This window comes from Neophocaena asiaeorientalis, unplaced genomic scaffold, assembly GCF_003031525.2.
Source record: "Neophocaena asiaeorientalis asiaeorientalis breed wild unplaced genomic scaffold, Neophocaena_asiaeorientalis_V1.1 scaffold72, whole genome shotgun sequence".
Taxonomy (NCBI): Eukaryota; Metazoa; Chordata; class Mammalia; order Artiodactyla; family Phocoenidae; genus Neophocaena; species Neophocaena asiaeorientalis.
In genome coordinates this window covers 1,644,536-1,665,460 of record NW_020185336.1, presented here as the reverse complement: position 1 = coordinate 1,665,460, position 20,925 = coordinate 1,644,536, and the positions used below count along the sequence as shown (strand labels likewise).

Genomic DNA, 20,925 nt, shown 5'->3' with positions numbered 1-20,925 from the left:
GATGAATGGATAAAGAAGATGTGGCACATATATACAATGGAATATTACTCAGCCATAAAAAGAAACGAAATTGAGTTATTTGTAGTGAGGTTGATGGACCTGGAGTCTGTCATATGGAGTGAAGTGAAGTCAGAAAGAGAGAAACAAATATTGTATGCTAACACACATATATGGAATCTAAGAGAAAAAAAAAAAAAGGTCATGAAGCACCTAGGGGCAAGATGGGAATAAAGACACAGACCTACTAAAGAATGGACTTGAGGATATCGGGAGGGGGAAGGGTAAGCTGGGACAAAGTGAGAGAGTGGCATGGACATATATACACTACCAAATGTAAAATAGATAGCTAGTGGGAAGCAGCCGCATAGCACAGGGAGATCAGCTTGGTGCTTTGTGACCACCTAGAGAGGTGGGATAGGGAGGGTGGGAGGGAGGGAGATGCAAGAGGGAAGAGATATGGGAACATATGTATATGTATTACTGATTCACTTTGTTATAAAGCAGAAACTAACACACCATTGTAAAGCAATTATACTCCAATAAAGATGTTAAAAAAAAAGATGAAAAAATAGTCTCCATCTCTTAATGGTACTCACATTGCAAAAGACATGAACGTGAGGAGGAGAAAAGGATTGTGACAATATTTACAATTTGCCACAGTGACTTTTACAGAGCACACTAAAAATGAAGAATGCAAATATATTTTATAATTTTTTAAGGTATCACTTATTAATATTGGACTCCTGGTTTTGTGATTAGTCAAACCTGAAATTTTATGCTGGAAAGGAATACATGAAAAAAAACTTTTAAGTAATTACCTATTTGCCGAGATAAATTAATTTTATGTCCCATAATCTCATAGTCCTCACGCTGGGGGTATTGTGTCCCCAGGAGCATGTGGTGGCATGCCTGGAGATCCATAAAATCCCAAGATAAGTTAGGCACATCTTCCTAAAGGGTAAAATTTACATTCAAAATAATGGTATAATAATTGATGTTTTAAGAAAAGTGTTTAAATGTTATAAATTATTATAAAGTTTCCATGATTTTAAAGATAAAGTGAAGCTTCAGTGATATTTCATGTTTGTGACATCTCAGATTCTAATCTTATGAGTTCAATCTTTTTTGACCATTAGGAGTGCTTTGCTGAAAAATTGAAGAGAAATTATCATAACTTATGTGCCCTGAGGGATTATAACAGTATCCTGTTTTTGCAGGAAACTTATGAGAGGGAATAGTTTGAGTGTACATATTTAAATAATTTGATCTGCCAAGTCACTTTAATTTTTTAGTTGTGCAATGTTATTATGTATTTTTAAAATAATACAAATATACCTTAATGATATTATAGAAATAGAAGTAAGGTAAAATTTAGAGAACTAGGTTTGTTCTTCTGACTTGCTTATTAATTAACTCTGAGCGAATTACTGAAGAGTAGACTTAAGTAACTTCATCTATTCAATGTGGGAACTTATGCTGGAACAATCTGCATAATATAACATCATCAAGAATAAAATTAAATATTATGTGGAGGATCCAAAGAAAGTGTGACTTATAATCATATTTTTATTGAATAGATTCATCTGCATTATGGCTTCTGGTCAATATGTATACTATATATTCTGTGGATAAAATATTACTTAGACATTTGTATCTTAGATACTGTCACTTATTCTGAATTATATAGTACTGTTAAAAATAAAATTTATGTGAAATATTACAAAGACAACATTTCAGACCAGTTTAAGACCTAGAACCTTTGAGTTCTGAAAGTGGTTTTCAGCACCTCGGACAGCGTCACAGTGTTTCTGCAGTGGCAGCGAGTGAAAGGCTTCGGAATATCAGACTAGTAGGGAGAACTTTAGTTCATACATATGTCTTCAAATTTAAATGGTATTGTGAAAATGTTGAAGAAGGACAATCTATATATTTATTTCAAAATTTAACAATTAACCAGGACTTCACAATTAACCATAGAAAAAATAAACGAATACATATTGAGCACATAATATGCTCAGTATAACTGATGTTATTTACTAAATGCATTCTTATAATAATTTAATTTTTCTCTTATCCTTCTAATAAGATATAACTACACACTATAGGGTACTACAATTATCAAATTTCATGTAGCATGTAATTTGATATTTGTATATTTTGAAATATCTTAAAAAGCTTGAGTCAACTAAAGATCTTCTAGTTTGCCTTTTATTAATTTCATTGTCCTGCGTTAACTTCAATCCTTTAACACCCCCAAATAACATTAATAACAACAACATAATGCCGAATTTCTCTAGTAGCAAAAACCTATATATCTCCACAAAGTGGTGTTCAAGAAATATAAATTTGACATCCAAAATTATTTTGTAGGAGATATATATTATTTTTGCAGATGGCAAATAAAGTTAAATAAGTTTTTAGGTAAGCAGTACATTTTTAATAATGCTATGACAAGGTTCCATTTAATTTAAATACAATGTAAGTAAATTGAAGTAAATCCCAAAGTAGGACTACAAATTAAGAAAAAATCATACGCTAATCCTTCTGAAATGTTTACTTTACAATTAATTAAGGTAGTTGATTTCAAATACAGTGAAATTATGGGCTATAACCACATCAAACTTACTAGATGTGGCATTGCCAAGGGATCATTAATGAAAATAATTCCACTTTTGGCCAGGAGATGGAGCTGTCATGTAAGATGCTGCGTTATATTTATTTATTTTTTTTTTAAATTTAGCATGCTGCTTTCTAACAGACAGTGGGTACCATTGAGTATGTGTCAGAACAGAAAGCTAAGGCAGAAACAGAGAGGATGCTGCGGTCGTTCTTTCTTGTTTTTTCCCCTTCAGTGAGGATGGAACACGTGAGATTTTACTTTCTGCTCTAGTGGGAATTCTGAATAACTGTGTTGGAGAATATTGTATTTAACACATACGTGGATTCTGATCTATGATTTACAATTTCCTTTATTTCAGGTAAGCCAACATGATTCTATCTTTGACCTTTCAATGAATTGTTATTTATGTTAATGATGACATTTAAAATGTGTGCTTTGTGAGCTTAGATTTGGATCTAAGAGATTAAAAAGCTGTAATTCTGGCTGTTCTGCATCTTTAAATCTTCTTAGACTGAAATGAGCTCTGACTCTGACATGCTGTATTTTAATATTTCTTTGGCTTTCTGGCCTTTAGTGTCTGTCTGTGGCCATATTTGTATACCTTTTGAAGGTAAAGCTTTCAAAGTGAAGGATAGATCTTCCTTTCACAAGGCAAACACTGCTCCTTAATGGGGTGAACAAATTGTAGAAATGTAATGAAGCAGATTAACATGGCAGTTCCTTTGCCAAAGCCCAGGGCTGAGCCTTCTGATAGCAGCTTCCGAGGCACGCCAACATCTTGAGCCCAAAGGCCTTCTGAACAATTCCTGCCAGTAATGATGGTACAGATTATTTATGCTTTTTTCCCTTTTAGGAAAAATATGTAAGTCATTTCTCCCACATGAGTGGAAGATTTATGTAATGTGCTTAGTAGACTTGGAATGATGGTACAGACCCTGCCCCCTCCCTCCAGTATGGATGTGAGGAGTAAACTGAAAACAAATTAATTGCTGAGAAAATGAATTTTTCTTAGATTGTGGTGGATTTGTGATGATAGGACTGTGGCCATTTAAAATAGTTGATGTTGTGTAAGATGCTCACATTTAAAAGTATTTTTCATCATGTGACATTAGCTGTGCTAAAGAGTGGAATGACTCAGGAGCTGGAAATTGCATGCAACCGCCTTGCTTTTCTGCTGCTTCTCATGCTTTGCCCTAAATTCTCTTTTTATTACTATAAAATTAACAGGAAGAAAGCAATATAGAAATCCTGTATTTAAAAGTCCCAACTGTCATTTAGATGAATTTATAATGAAATATAAAAATATTTAAAAATTATTTTGGTAAGATTGTTTTTAAATATCTCATTCCTTCCTCTTTCGAAAGAGCAGTGTGTCTGTATGGATGTGTGTGGTGCCGGTGGTGGAGGTGGCAGGTGGAGGGTGCAGAAGGATGTTTCTATCTTACTCATCATTTTTTCTGTAAACTGGTAGTTGTGCTGTGTCAGAGGTTGTGAAAGCTTTGGAGAATGATTTTACAAAATGGTTCAAACCACCAAGAAAAAAAAATTCATTCTTTGACATTTGGAATCTATAAAGAGATTTAAGTTCCATACGATTCTATATACATGAAAAAATTTTAGGAACACAGATTATTAACATTTATCTATCTCATTATTTAACTAAAAACACTTATGGCCAAGAGATTAAGTGGAATTCCCAGAGCCACATAACTAGAATCATAGGCAAGACTAGAACGCTGATTGGCAGACAGTGTTCAATCTTTCATAGCAGTAACACAGTTTACCTCTAGTGTGAACATATCCAAATGGCATATACCAGGTGTACTGATATTGACTCTGTGCATGTGTGTGTGTGTGTGTGTGTGTGTGTGTGTGTGTGTGTGTGTGTCTGGGCAAATTTTGTGCTCAATGGTATATTATATACAGTGTTCAATTTTCTCAGGGCTCTTGACAAGGCATCCAAGAAAACTAAAACAACAACTATGGAGATTCTCTGTTTCTTAGTATTCTTCTTTCCCCATTCAATGAGGTATATTATTCTACTCTATGCCCATGAATGATATGGGTGGTCACATACTAGCTCCCGACTCTATTCCTCCTACCTAATAGAACAGACTATAAGTATGGTCGACCGACCCCTACAAGAACATCCTCTCATGCCCTCGCCTTCCTTTTTTTTTTTAACCTCCTGTGCACAGGCTGCACCCTACTTCTTCAATATCTTGAGGGGAAAAAAGGAGATTAAAATATGTCACTTTTACATACAACATTTACAGAGTACCACAGACCTGCCAAGAACGGTCCATGGTACAGATTGAGATATAAACAAAGGTACATAGTTTATCTCATGGAGTTTAACATGGAAATGTGCATGTACAGATAGTACTATAGCTCAAAATATTATAAACATCAGAATGAAAATGAAGAAGGGTGGGAAAGTGAATGGGACAGGTATATGAGCACCTGTCTGGAGCCAGGCACTGTGTACATCCTTAGATTCAGAATAAGCCAACAGTCACAATTTCTGTCCATGAGGAACTTAGAGCCCAGAGAAAATGATGTTAAGGGGATATGATAGTTAAATTATATCTTTAAGAGTGAGTTGGGTATAATTTAATAAAAATATAAAGTTGTTCTTTCCAGGCACAAAGGTGAGGCAGGCAAATACAAAGAAATAGTGAACTATTGGACATTATGTAGGGAAATTATAAAGAATGGTAAATAATCCAATCTGTTGAAGCGTGAGGGTGTTGTATTTTTTTCCCTTGGAACAGTAAAAGTAAGGATAATGAATCTGGCTTTTGATGTTATGCTTTTACATACTAACACATACTCTCACATAGAGATGTTATGGAAGAATGTGAAAATTTTACATCCAAGTATCCGATTAGAAGCTAAAGCTGAATATATGGATGTATGAAGCTCTGGCAAGAATTAGGTCACACATAAATGAACATCAATAGGGAATAAAAGTGGAGTGAAAATGACTGGGATATAACTTTAAGAGTAGGTGGAGTAAAACAAGTTTAGAGAGAATATTAATTGTAAAAAAATAATGGGATAAATTAGAGTAATAACAGTGTCATAGGAGACAAAGCAGTTAAACTGACTACCAATAGCAAACCCATAAAGTGATTAATAAGAGAATAAGGTAGGAGCTGATGGACTTTGTTATTATTAGGTCATGGATGGATTTTAAAAGAAGAGGTTTAGTAGATTTGCATAGACATGGGCTTGGACAGAGGGCTAAATGGGAAACAGAAAGCTGAAGAGTGATTTTAGATTTTAAGACATTTATCAGTGAAAGGAAATAAAGATAACATTTTTTAATCTTGAGGGGTAAAGTTCGATTTTAGTTAGGGTTAGAGAAGCCCCTTCACAGAGTAAGGATATAAAGTCAGTAGAGAGAAAGTGAAGAAAAAAGAAACAAAAAAATAAATTAAATTCCTACAGGAGACAAGACAGGGAAGGTTCAAGAATGTTTTTTTCTTTGAGACCGGAAGAAGGGGTAGGAGATGATATAAAGGAAAGCTAATATAGCTCACTTTAGATGCCCTGTTCTTGGAAATTAAATCCTTGTCTGTAGGATAAAATATCTCTTCTATTTAAATTAGTTGGTTCCTCAGAAAAGGCTATTTGTGGCATATGGACTTTCTGGAAGAAATAATTAATCCTCAGTATCAAAACACTTTCCATCAGAGAATATTTTAGTCACATTAATTCTTGATTTGGCAACTAATAACATTGTTTCACAGTAAGCTTATTGTACCCGCTTCAGTTATCTGTTTCTTAGTTGGAATGACCTGTTTAAAAACAGGTTCTGGGCTTCCTGGTGGCGCCTGGTTGAGAGTCCACCTGCCCATGCAGGGGACACGGGTTCGTGCCCCGGTCCGGGCGGATCCCACATGCCGCGGAGCAGCTGGGCCCGTGAGCCATGGCCGCTGAGCCTGCGCGTCCAGAGCCTGTGCTCCGCAATGGGAGAAGCCACAACAGTGAGAGGCCTGCGTACCGCAAAAACAAAAAGAAAACAAACAAAAAAAACAAACAAGAAACAACAGGTTCTATTTTGAACATGCATAAGATTAGACCAACACATATCTATTATACGTATCTAGTTAGTTTGATTAGTAAGGGCTGGTTTGCCAGCATCGGCATTAAATATTCAAACTCTTGCCTTTTCCTTCCTCCATTTCATAAGTACTCTCACAAGGGTGTGTGTAAAGAGAAAAGAAAGTCAATTTAATTACGTGTCCTTTCCTTAGGGCGAACTAACCTCCTTTATAAAGAAGTTCTTTCTTTCTCCCTTTCTATTGACAGTTCCAGAATCCTCTCACATCTTTCCTAGAGCCCATCTCTTCTAGGCATTCCATTGCAATCACATGCCATGGGACAGGAATGTGAAGCCTTGAAGAAGGCACAGGCATGATGAAGAATCCCATCCTTCACACTGAAGCCTCTGAAAGATCTGCTTTCTCGGGTCAGATTAATTCAGTTCAGTTTAGAATTGCTTGGGTAGAATATTACTTCCTTGTTTTAAGACCTGACTCTATTGAGTTATATGGTGAGCCTGACAGGCCATAGTGAGAACAGAAACAGACATTTAGGTGGCAGTACAGACACAGATGACTTACCTTCCCTCAGGGCTGACCTTGGGCAACACTGTAAAGCAGATTTCACCCCTGCCCCTCCTGTGTTCTTTTCTTCCCTCCTGTCTTCTTCTTTCAGGGGTCACCTTTAGATATGTTCCTAACTACCTCATTCAGCTTCTAAGCTTTATAAATGAGAGTATCATTGTCTAGCCTCAAATTTGCAATTATTAAAATATTAAGACAGAATTAAATTTTATTTGTGTTTGCTTTTATTCTTTTGTTACTAAAAAAAGTGGGGTTTCTATTGCCAGCTGTGGAACTCTTAACCCTTATGCATTTCAGAACTTGATGTTTATTTGTCTCCATATTTTCTTGACCAGCAGCATGGGCAGTTTGGGGGGCACAGATGGGACAATTGGTGACTTGAAATGGGAACCCTAATTCAAGTTCAATTCCATTAGCACCCATTGTCATGGACAATGCTTGGCAGTAGAGGTTCTGAGGAAAGTGCTAACTATGCAGCAGCAAACCTAGTGTAACCAAACTCAGGTTGGGCTGCTTGTCGCTGAAGAATCCAATACTGAGAGACAAGTATTGGGTAAAATGAAAGATAACTATTGAGGAAACCTTCAATCCTGGGGAGAAGGTGGACTTTTGTCTAAGAAAACCAATTCCCCAACTCCCCAGGTTTTGTTCAGAGATTATATAGGGAAAAGAGGAAAGGGTTACCTCCTGGGAAGGGGGTAATCTCTTATTTTTAGAGATGATTGTCTTGATCATGTGGTTCCAAGTAGCCATGATGTCTTGCTTGTGATCTGAGCCACAAATTTCTGGTCAGCTAGTCCTTCTGGTTCCAACCGGTCTGGGGTCTAGGGGGTTGTGGTCAGCAAACAGTCAACTTCTTCCACCTGGTGGGGTTTTCAGTATCTGCAAAACAGCTCAAAGGACATGGCTCGGAATATTATCTCTAGCCCTTGAGGAAGAACTAAAGGTCCTTCCTTGACTTTGTTTAATGGCTAAACTGATATTATTTTGTCTTGCTTGACAGTTTTCCTTTCTTTCTGCATTTTCTTACTTCTCTGATTAAATTTATTTTTGGCTGAAGTTTTTCTACAGACAAGAGGCAGGTGTAAGACATCATAAGGGGCGGTGGTAGTCTGTCCCGGGAAGGCCCCATAGGATCCTGCACAGTTACACTAGGTCATCACTTCTCAATTCAGTGTACTTTCAAGGGATTGAACTCTATCTTTTGTTTGTTGTTAATTCCCTTTGAAAAATACTTATTTTATAATGTTGTAATTTTATAATAAGTCATAGGAAACACAAGGCAGGTCTTAGAATAATATTTTTCAGATTTCTGTTCTAAGCAAACATGCTAAAAGGTACACATCAAGATCTTCTAAAATTTCTATTGAAAAAAACTTTTCTAACAAAGTTCACAAATACTTTTAATATCAACTTCATATCACTTTCAGATGCTTCCAATAGAAAAAAAAAAGAAAAACCCACTACTTTTCCTATTTGTATCACCTTTTGCTCTATAAATTATTAATGCAATTTGCTCAGTGTGCTTTAAATACTGATGATGGTTACAAACAAGCTTATTTCAAAGGGAAACCAATTTGGAAAATAATTCAAGTGATTTTAATATAAATTTTGTATTTTAAAATACTGTGGATTTGGATTTTGCTGGTACCTACTTCACATATCTTATGTCTAGAATACAAGTTTAACATGATTTTCTCTAATGTTTAAATATAACAAAGTAAGATATATGAAAAAAATTATTTGCTATGTTGGGAAAAGTTCTTGCTTTAGGATTCAAAAAAGAAGAAAGGTCATCATTCCAATGAAGGCAACTAAGCTTTTTTTTTTTTTTGCGGTACGCTGGCCCCTCACTGTTGTGGCCTCTCCCGTTGCGGAGCACAGGCTCCGGACGCGCAGGCTCAGCGGCCATGGCTCACGGGCCCAGCCGCTCCGCGGCATGTGGGATCTTCCCAGACCCGGGGCATGAACCCGTGTCCCCTGCATCGGCAGGCAGACTCTCAACCACTGCGCCACCAGGGAAGCCTGGCAACTAAGCTTTTAATCATCAAAATGTAATTTCATATTATACTGATTTTAAGAGCATTAGAATTTTATATACATTTTAATGGTAATGATGAATACCGTTAGCTATATAGTAGTGCCTACCGAAATATTATTTCTATGTAGGAAAAGATGGCCTGCATCAAGAACATGAAGTGAAATCACATTAAAACTCAAAAGTAAAAGCTGTTCGCTTATCTCCCTATAATATTAACATATTAGTGTGTTCTCTGCCTTATTGCATTTGGGTTTAGAGAAATTTGAGTGGGTGGAAGCAGAGGTGGAGGTGACTTTGCAAATCAAAAGTATAAATTTTTCCTGGTGATATTACATTAAACTGTAAACTAGGACTGTATCACAAATGATTAACAATTCCATAGCAATGTATATTTAGGGTTATTACCACTTTTTTTTTTTACTATTGTAAAGAATGCTGCCCTGAACATCTGGATATATTTGTCTTTATCTACACATGAGTTTGTGTAGGTAGGTCAAACATCCTGTTTGACATTTCCACCCTTTTGATCATATTGGGTTGGCCAAAAAGTTCATTTGGTTAGTGAATACATTGTTCAATAAAGTTCTTGGTGAAAACAAAAAGTGTCTTTTATTTTTATTTAAAACCAAATGAATTTTTTGGCCAACCCAATAGTCCAGATAGTCAGTAGTCCACATTTCCACCACAAACATTGTAATAGCTGTAATCTACTTTCTTTTACAGAAGGTAGACCCACTATAAAATTTTGAAGAAAAGTAAATAGAAAAGTTCTAGCACTAGAACAAGATGTTCCAGGCTCATCTTGTATATTCCCTGCCCTAGTCTTATAATCAGCCATATCTGTAAGGAGCACTGTTGCTTTTTATTGGAGAGTGGTGTTGGAAACCAAGATCTGGGCACTGGGTGGATTAAACCTTTTTTACACAATTAGAGTAAACTGAAAATTGGAAAAACACCAAATGTTTTATAATAGAATTGTGGAAGTGGCTTCAAATTTGCTGGGAAGTTTGGTAATTCTTTTCATCTCTCTTTGATAAAGGCAATTTCCTATAATTTATATGTCTCCAGTGAATCACCTGCTCTTTTCCAGGCAAAGATCTAGAGACTTGAGATACAATGGAGAACTACACAATACTTCTGTCATCAAATTCCAGTTGATACAGAAAATAAATTATTTTAAAATGTAAATGAACAAGGTAATTTCTGAGTAATAAATGCAATGAACACCAGTAGATAGAACAATATGAAAAAAGGACATGGTTGCAAGAGGGGAGGACAATTAGCTTTGGCTGGTTAAGGAAGGCATCCATGAGGAGGTGGCATTTGAGTTGAAATAAATTTTCAGCCAGGAGAAGATCCAGGGCTGTGTGTTTCAAAGAGAAGGAATTGTGAGTGCAAATACCCTAAGGAAAGAGAGGCCAAACCTTATAGGAATTTGTAAATTATTATAAAGGTTTAATTATTATTTGAAGTGCAACTAGAAGCCATCAGTAGGATTTAAGTAGAAACTGACATAATCTGATTTGTGATCATTCTGGCTCTTTGTGGAGAATGGATTATAGGGAAACAGGAATGAAATTAGAGAAATCCTTAATGAGATAGTTTTCTCTCCAGGTGAGAGGCAGTGCTGGTTTAGACTAGCTGGTAGCAGTGATGATGGAGATGTATGAGCAGAGTTCACGGAATCTTGTGAATGTACATAGTAAACCTGACTCTGGGTGATGGAGCTAGAGATGAAAGAGCCAGGGTTCAATTTTTCTGTGGGATTTCAGTGAGAGTGGAGGAAGCCTTCAGGGGAAATCCCCATTTCATGAGCAGTCCCAAGTCGACAAAAGACTCAAGGACTCAAACTTTTTGTTTCTTAAAACTATCGATGCAGCACTAATTGCACAGTTTCAGTTTTTGAGTGTGGTTTCAGTGAAACTTCTGCTGGACCACAGTGTCCATTTTTTCCTCCCATTAAATTTAAACTAATTTGAATTTTCCTTTGCCAGTAAGCGAACATATGCTCATTAGAGTCCATTTAGAAAACACACATGAAAAAACTAAAGGACATATATATTCCTACATTTTATACCATAAATATTTTTATTTGTTACTTGGTTAGTTCTTTTATAAACATGTGCTCATGCTGTACTCCCTTTTTAAAAAACTGCTTTTTGTTTTCTTTGTTCTCGTATGCAGTCATTTTTATGCCTGCATATTATTCTATCATATGACAACACCAAATTTTCTTTAGAAAAATCCTGTTGTTGAGCACTTGGATTTTTTCAATATTCCATTGTGACAAATATTTCAACAAGCAGTATGTAAGCTAAAATTTTATATACATTTTAGTGTGTTCTTAAGATAAATTTTTAGATATTGAACTGCTTGATTAAATGATATGCACATTTTCAAGGTTCTATTTGTGTAATTGCCACATAGAAAATTTGTGTGATTTACATTTTCCATAAGCGTTTCATACAAATGCCAATTTCTTTATAAGCATGCTAATACTAGGTTGAAGCATTAATTGTTTTCAAATTTGGTAGTTGAAAATATAATGCCTTTGCTAAATTGAGAGTGAAGTTAAAATTTTTGCCTGATTTTTAAAAAAATGAGACTTTGTGTCTTTCTTTTATGAATTGTTTTCTCATATCTGTCACCCAGTTTGTCTTTCTGTTTTTTTTTTTTTTTGGCTGTACCACATGACTTGTGGGATTTTAGTTACCCAGCCAGGGATTGAACCCGGGCCCTTGGCAGTGAGAGTGCAAAGTCCTAACCACTGGACTACCAGGGAATTCCTGTCCAGTTTGTCTTATTGTGATCATATTTACTGATTTATGTGAGGATTTTTAATGTGTTTTAAATACAGCGTTTAAAAACAAATTCTCTATCATAGCAATTGTTTTCCAATTCATAGTGCCTTTTATTTATTTTTATTGGGGTATAGTTGCTTTACAATGTTGTGTTAGTTTCTGCTGTACAACGAAATGAATCAGCTGTATACATATATCTCCTCTCTCTTGGACCTCCCTCCCACCACCACCACCCCCATCCCACCCTTTCAGGTCCTCAAACAGCACCAAGCTGAGGTCCCTGCACCATACAGCAGGTTCCCACTAGCTATCTGTTTTACACATGGTAGTGTATATATGTCAGTCCCAATCTTCCAATTCATTCCCCTTTCCCCCTGTGTCCACATGTCCATTCTCTACGTCTGCATCTCTATTTGTGCCCTGCCAATAGCTTCATCTGTACCGTTTATTCTAGATTCCACATATATGCGTTAATATACAATATTTGTTTTTCTCTTTCTGGCTTACTTCACTCTTATGACAGACTCTAGGTCCATCCACATCTCTATAAATGACCCAATTTCATTCCTTTTATAGTTGCTTTACAATGTTGTGTTAGTTTCTGCTGTACAACGAAATGAATCAGCTGTATACATATATCTCCTCTCTCTTGGACCTCCCTCCCACCACCACCACCCCCATCCCACCCTTTCAGGTCCTCAAACAGCACCAAGCTGAGGTCCCTGCACCATACAGCAGGTTCCCACTAGCTATCTGTTTTACACATGGTAGTGTATATATGTCAGTCCCAATCTTCCAATTCATTCCCCTTTCCCCCTGTGTCCACATGTCCATTCTCTACGTCTGCATCTCTATTTGTGCCCTGCCAATAGCTTCATCTGTACCGTTTATTCTAGATTCCACATATATGCGTTAATATACAATATTTGTTTTTCTCTTTCTGGCTTACTTCACTCTTATGACAGACTCTAGGTCCATCCACATCTCTATAAATGACCCAATTTCATTCCTTTTTATGGCTGAGTAATATTCCATTGTATTTATGTACCACATCTTTATCCATTCATCGTCAATGGACACTTAGGTTGCTTCCATGCCCTGGCTATTGTAAGTAGTGCTGCAATGAACATTGTGGTTCATGTATCATTTTGAATTACGGTTTTTCTCAGGGTATATGCCCAGTAGTGGGATTGCTGGGTCATATGGTAGTTCTATTTTTAGTTTTTTAAAGGGCATCCATACTGTTCTGCATAGTGGCTGTATCAATTTACAGTCCCACCAACAGTGCAAGAGGGTTCCCTTTTCTCCACACCCTCTCCAGCACTTACTGTTTGTAGATTTTTTGATGGCCATTCTGACTGGTGTGAGGTGATACCTCATTATAGTTTTGATTTGCATTTCTCTAATAATTAGTGATGTTGAGCATCTTTTCATGTACCTCTTGGCCATCTGTATGTCTTCTTTGGACAAATGTCTATTTAGGTCTTCTGCCCAGTTTTTAATTGGGTCCTTGTTTGTTTGTTTTTGATATTGAGCTGCATGAGCTCCTTGTATATTTTGGAGATTAATCCTTTGTCAGTTGCTTTGTTTGCAAATATTTTCTCCCATTCTGAGGGTTGTCTTTTTGTCTTGTTTATGGTTTTCTTTGCTGTGCAGAAGCTTTTAAGTTTCATTAGGTCCCATTTGTTTATGGTTGTCTTTATTTTCATTGCACTATGAGGTGGATCAAAAAAGAGCTTACTGTGATTTATGTCGAAGAGTGTTCTTCCTATGTTTTCCTCTAAGAGTTTTATAGTGTCCTGTCTTACATTTAGGTCTTTAATCCATTTGGAGCTTATTTTTGTGTATGGTGTTAGTGAGTGTTCTAATTTCATTCTTTTACATGTAGCTGTCCAGTTTTCCCAGCACCACTTACTGAAGAGACTGTCTTTTCTCCATTGTATATTCTTGCCTCCTTTGTCATAGATTAGGTGACCATAGATGTGTGGGTTTATCTCTGGGCTTTCTATCCTGTACCATTGATCTATATTTCTGTTTTTGTGCCAGTACCATACTGTCTTGACTACTGCAGCTTTGTAGTATAGTCTGAAGTCAGGGAGCCTGATTCCTCCATCTCCATTTTTCTTTCTCAAGATTGCATTGGCTATTCGGGGTCTCTTGTGTTTCCATACAAATTGTGAAATTTTTTGTTCTACTTCTGTGAAAAATACCATTGGTAGTTTGATAGGGATTGCATTGAATCTGTAGATTGCTTTGGGTAGTATAACCATTTTCACAATGTTGATTCTTCTGATCAAAGAACATGGTATATCTCTCCATCTGTTTGTATCATCTTTGATTTCTTTCATCACTGTCTTATAGTTTTCTGCATACAGGTCTTTTGTCTCCTTAGGTAGGATTATTCCTAAGTATTTTATTCTTTTTGTTGCAGTGGTAAATGGGATTGTTTCCTTAATATCTCTTTCTGATCTTTCATTGTTAGTCTATAGGAATGCAAGAGATTTCTGTGCATTAATCTTGTATCCTGCAACTTTACCAAATTCATTGATTAGCTCTAGTAGTTTTCTGGTAGCATCTTTAGGATTTTCTATGTAGAGTATCATGTTATCTGCAAACAGTGACAGTTTTACTTCTTTTCCAATTTGGATTCCTTTTATTTCCTTTTCTTCTCTGATTACTATGGCTAGGACTTCCAAAACCATGTTGAATGATAGTAGTGAAGGTGGGCATCCTGTTTTATTCCTGATCTTAGAGGAAATGCTTTCAGTTTTTCACCATTGAGAATGTTTGCTGTGAGTTTGTTGTATATGGCCTTTATTATGTTGAGGTAGGTTCCCTCTATGCCTACTTTCTGGAGAGTTTTTATGATAAATGGCTGTTGAATTTTGTCAAATCTTTTTCTGTGTCTATTGAGATGATCATATGGTTTTTCTTCTTTAATTTGTTAATATGGTATATTACATTGATTGATTTGTGTATATTGAAGAATCCTTGCATCCCTGGGATAAAGGCCACTTGATCATGGTGTATGATCCTTTTAATATGTTGTTGGATTCTGTTTGCTAGTATTTTCTTGAGGATTTTTGCGTCTGATGGGTCTGTACTTTTCTTTTTTTGTGATTTCTTTGTCTGGTTTTGGTATCAGGGTGATGGTGGCCTCGTAGAATGAGCCTTGGAAGCAATTTTTTGGAAGAGTTTGAGAAGGATAGGTGTTAGTTCTTCTTTAAATGTTTGATAGAATTCACCTGTGAAGCCATCTGGTCCTGTACTCTTGTTTGTTGGAAGATTTTTCATCACAGTTTCAATTGCATTACTTGATAGGTCTGGCTATATTTTCTATTCCTTCCTGGTTCAGTCTTGGAAGGTTGTACCTTTTTAAGAATTTGTCCATTTTTTCCAGGTTGTCCTTTTTATTGGCATGTAGCTGCTTGTAGTAGTCTCTTATGATCCTTTGTATTTCTGCAGTGCCAGTTGTAATTTCTCCTTTTTCATTTGTAATTTTATTGATTTGAATCCTTTCCCTTTTTTTCTTGATGAGTCTGGCTACAGTTTTGTTTATCTTCTCAAAGAACCAGCTTTTAGTTTCATTGATTTTTGCTATTGTATTTTTCATTTATATTTCATTTATTTCTGCTCTGATTTTTATGATTTGCTTCCTTCTAAATTTGGATTTTGTTTGTTCTTCTTTCTCTAGTTGCTTAAGGTGTAAGGTTATTTATTTGAGATTTTTCTTGTTTCTTGAGGTACAATTGAATTGCTATAAAATTCCCTCTTTGCACTAATTTTGCTGCATCCCATACGTTTTGGGTCATCGTGTTTTCGTTGTCATTTATTTCTATGTATTTTTTGATTTCCTCTTTGATTTTTTCAGTAATATTTTGGTTATTTAGTAGCGTATTGTTTGGCCTCTGTGTGTGTGTTTTTTACAGCTTTCTTCCTGTAATTGATCTCTAATCTCATAGTGTTGTGGCTGGAAAAGATGCTTGATACGATTTCAGTTTTCCTAAATTTATCGAGTCTTGATTTGTGACCCCATGTGTGATCTATAATAGAGAATATTCCGTATGTACTTGAGAAGAAAGTGTATTCTGCTGCTTTCAGGTGGAATGTCCTATAAATTAAGTCTATCTGGTGTATTGTGTCATTTAAAGCTGTGTCTCCTTATTTATTTTCTGTCTGGATGATCTGTCCACTGGTGTAAGTGGGGTGTTAAAGCCTCCCACTATTATTGTGTTACTATCAATTTCCCCTTTTATGGCTGTTAGCATTCACCTTATGTATTGAGGTGCTCCTATGTTGGGTGCATAAATATTTATAATTGTTATGTCTTCTTCTTGGATTGATCCCTTGATCATTATGTAGTGTCCCTCCTTGTCTCTTGCAACAGTCTTTATTTTAAAGTCTGGTTTATCTGATATGATTATCGCTACTCCAGCTTTCTTTTGATTTCCATTTGCATGGAATATCTTTTTCCATCCCCTCACTTTCAGTCTCTATGTGTCTCTAGGTCTGAAGTGGGTCTCTTGTAGATAGCATATATATGGGTCTTCTTTTTGTATCCTTTCAGCCAGTCTGTGCCTTTTGGTTGGAGCATTTAATCCATTTACATTTAAGTTAATTATTGATATGTATGTTACTATTACCATTTTCTGTATTGTTTTGGGTTTGTTATTGTAGGTCTTTTCCTTCTCTTGTGTTTCCTGCCTAGAGAAGTTCATTTATTGTTTGTTGTAAAGCTGGTTTGGTGGTGCTGAATTCTCTTAGCTTTTGCTTGTCTGTAAAGCTTTTGATTTCTCTATTGAATCTGAATGAAATTCTTGCTAGGTAGAGTAATCTTGGTTGTAGGTTTTCCCCTTTCATTATGTTAAATATATCCTGCCACTCGCTTCTGGCCTTTGGAGTTTCTGCTGAAAAATCAGCTGATAACCTTATGGAGATTCCCTTGTATGTTATTTGTTGCTTTTCCCTTGCTGCTTTTAATATTATTTCTTTGAATTTATTTTTTTGTTAGTTTGATTAATATGTGTCTTTGAATGTTTCTCCTTGGGTTTATCCTGTATGGGACTCTCTGCACTTCCTGGACTTTGGTGACTATTTCCTTTCCCATGTTAGGAAGTTTTCGTCTATAATCTCTTCCAATATTTTCTCAGACCCTTGCTTTTTCTCTTCTTCTTCTGGGACCCCTATAATTTGAATGTTGGTGTGTTTAGTGTTTTCCCAGAGGTCTCTGAGAGTGTCCTTATTTCTTTTCATTCTTCTTTTTTATTCTGTTCCCCATTCTGTCTTCCAGCTCACTTATTTGTTCTTCTGCCTCAGTTATTCTGCTATTGATTCCTTTTAGTGTATTTTTCATTTCAGTTATTGTGTTGTTCATCACTGTTTGTGTGTTCTTTAGTTCTTCTCGATCCTTGTTAAACATTTCTTGTATTTTGTCTGTCCATGCCTTCATTCTGTTTCTGAGATTTTGTATCATCTTTACTATCATTACTCTGCATTCTTTTTCAGGAAGGTTGCCTATTTCCTCTTCATATATTTAGTCTTGTAGGTTTTTACCTTGCTCCTTTGCCTGTAACATATTTTTCTGTCATCTAATTTTTTTGATGCGTGGGGCTGTGTTCCTGTCTTGCTGGTTGTTTGGCCCGAGGCATCCAGCACTGGAGTTTTCAGGCAGTTGGGTGAAGCCAGGTCATGGTACTGAGATGAGGACCTGGTCTCACGGGATTCCTCCCTTCCGCTGAGGTGTCCAAGGTCCCCCACCAGCACCTAGTAGGTGCCCTAGTTGTGAGGAGATGTGAACTCTATGTCCTCCTACTCTGCCATCTTGACTCTGCCCCTCTGTAGGGTCTTTTAATATTTTATGTATGCAGAAGTTATACATATGCTTTATTTATATATGTTAAATATATACTTACTTATATTACACATTATTTATATATGTGTAAAATTTTGATGCTCTCCCATAGTTGAGTAACAGAAATACTACTTATCTGAAGGTTATGTAAATATTCAGCATTTTAAGTGTTTTATTTTTTTAAGTTTTAGCTTATCTAGTGTCTTATGACAATAAATAGTGTGAGCTAGGGATCCAACTTTTTGTTCTTTCATAATCTTTATATTTTTCTTTCAGTTTTATTGAGATATAATTGATATATAGCACAGTATAAGTTTAAGGTGTACAGCATAATGATTTGACTTACATACATCATTCAATGATTACCACAGTAAGTTTAAAGAACCTCTATCATCTAACATAGATACAAAATTAAAGAATAGAAATAAAATATTTTCCCTGGGATTAAAATTCTTAGAATTTACTTTCTTAACAACTTTAATCTATAAGGTACATCTGTGTTAATTATATTTATCAGGTTGTACATCACACCTCTAGTACTTATTTATCTTATAACTGGAAGTTCATACCTTTTTTTTTTTTTTTCTTTCTGCGGTACGCGGGCCTCTCACTGTTGTGGCTCTCCCGTTGCAGAGCACAGGCTCCAGATGCACAGGCTCAACGGCCATGGCTCACGGGCCTAGCCGCTCTGCGGCATGTGGGATCTTCCCGGACCAGGCACGAACACGTGTCCCCTGCATCGGCAGGTGGACTCTCGACCATTGCGCCACCAGGGAAGCCCAGAAGTTCATTAATACCTTTTGACTACCTTTATCCACTTTCCCTTCCCTCCACCCCCTGCCTCTGGTAGCCACAAATCTGACCTCTTTTTCTCTGAGTTTTCTTCTTTGTTGTTTTTGAAGTATAATTGACCTAGAACACTATTTTCGTTCCTGGTACACAACATAGTGATTTGTTATTTGTGTATATTTCAGAATGATCACCATGATAAATCTAGTTACCATCTGTCACCATACAAAGATATTACATAATTATTGACTATATTCCCCATGCTGTACGTTTCATACCTGTGACTCATTTATTTTGTAACTGAAAGTTTATACCTCTTAGTCTCCCTTGCCTATTTCTCTCTTCCCCCCAGCCCCTCTGGCAACCACCTGTTTGTTTTCTGTATCTATGACTCTGTTTCTATTTAATTATGTTTTTTCAGTTGTTTTGTTTTTAAGATTTCACATATAAATGAAATCATGCAGTATTTGTCTTTGTCTGACTTATTTCACTAAACATAAACCCCTCTAGGTCCATCCATGTTGTTGCAAACGGCAAGATTTCATTCTTTATATGGCTTAGTAATATATATATATATGGCACATATTCTTTATCCATTCATTATCGAGTGAAACCTAGGTTGCTTCCATATTTTGGCTATTGTGAATAATGCTGTAGTGAACATAGTGGTGCACATATCTTTTCAAGTTAGTGTTTTTGTTTTCTTTGGATAGATTCCCAGGAATGAAATTGCTGGATCATATGGTAGTTTTAGTTTTAGTTATTTGAGGAACCTCCATACTGTTTGCTACAGTGGCTATACCAATTTAGATTCTCACCAATGTGCACAAGTGTTCCCTTTTCTTCACATCCTCACCAACACTTGTTATTTGTTGTATTTTTGATAATAGCCCATCTGATAGGTATGAGATGACATCTTGTTTTGGCTTTGATTTGTATTTTCCTGTTGATTAGTGATGTTGAGCATCTTTTCATGTGCCTGTTGGCCATCTGTATGTCTTCTTGGGAAAAATGTCTATTCAGGTCCTCTGTCCACTTTTTAATTGGGTAGTTTGGGTTTTTTTGATGTTTAGTTGTATGAGTTCTTTGTATATTTTGATATTAACCTCCTACTGAATGTGTCATTTGCAAATATCTTCTTTCATTCAGCAAGTAGCCTTTTCATTTTGTTGATAGTTTTCTTCACTGTGCAACAGCTTTTTAGTCTTATGTTATGCCTCATTTGTTTATTTTTGCTTTTGTTTCCCTTGTCAGAGGAGACATAACCCCCCCAAATATTGCTAAGACTGATGTCAAATAACATACTATGTTTTCTTGTAAAAGTTTTATGGTTTCAAATCCTACATTTAAGTCTTTAATCCATTTTGAGTTTGTTTTCATATATGGTGTGTGAAAGTAGTTCAGTTTTATTCCTTTGCAGGTAGCTGTCCAGTTTTCACAACACCAGTTTTTGAAGAGGTTGTCTTTTCCCCCATTGTATATTCTTGTCTTCTTTATCATAGACTAATTGCTCATATAAGTGTAGGTTCATTCCTGGACTCTGTATTCTGTTCCATTGATCTATGTGTCTGTTTTTCTGCCAGTACCATACTGTTTTGATGATTGTAGTTTTGTAGTATAGTTTGAAAACAGGGCACATGATAATTCCAGCTTTGTTCTTCTTTCTCAGGAATGTTTTGACTATTTGGCGTCTTTTGTGTTTCCTAAAAATTTTAGAATTATTTGTTCTAGTTCTGTTAAAAATAACATTGGTATTTTGATAAGGATTGCATTGAATCAATAGATCACCTTTGGGTAGTATGGTCATTTTAACAATATTAATTTTTTCAATCCATGAGCATGGTATATCTTTCCAACTGTTCGTGCTGTCTTCAGTTTCTTTCATCAGTATTGAATAGTTTTCTGAGTACAGGTCTTTTACCTCCTTAGTTTTATTCTTTTTGATGTGATCGTAAATGGGATTGTTTTCTTAATTTCTTTTTCTGATACTTTGTTGTTAGTGTATAGAAACACAACAGATTTCTGTGTATTAATTTTCTATCTTGCAGCTTTACTAAATTTATTAATGAGTTCCAGTAGTTTTTTGGTGGCATCTTTAGCATTTTCTATTTATAGTATTATGTCATCTGCAAGCAGTGATAGTTTTACCTTTTCCTTTCCAATTTGGAGTCCATTTATTTGTTTCCTGT

At 35.9% G+C, this 20,925-nt stretch overlaps 1 protein-coding gene and 1 non-coding gene across 2 annotated transcripts in view; one reads left to right on the top strand and one right to left on the bottom strand.

Moving 5' to 3' along the window:
- Nucleotides 1–2,741: 2,741 nt before the first annotated feature.
- The window catches only part of SCN2A (sodium voltage-gated channel alpha subunit 2), a 146,591-nt gene continuing 128,407 nt past the window's right edge, over nucleotides 2,742–20,925 (top strand). Inside the window, exon 1 of the mRNA XM_024735852.1 lies at nucleotides 2,742–2,978. The gene's annotated coding sequence lies outside the window, so the exon portion shown is untranslated. The remainder of the gene's footprint in view (nucleotides 2,979–20,925) is intronic.
- On the bottom strand, nucleotides 12,005–12,077 carry TRNAE-CUC (transfer RNA glutamic acid (anticodon CUC)). Its single transcript has one exon. It is a non-coding gene; the product is annotated as a tRNA-Glu (tRNA).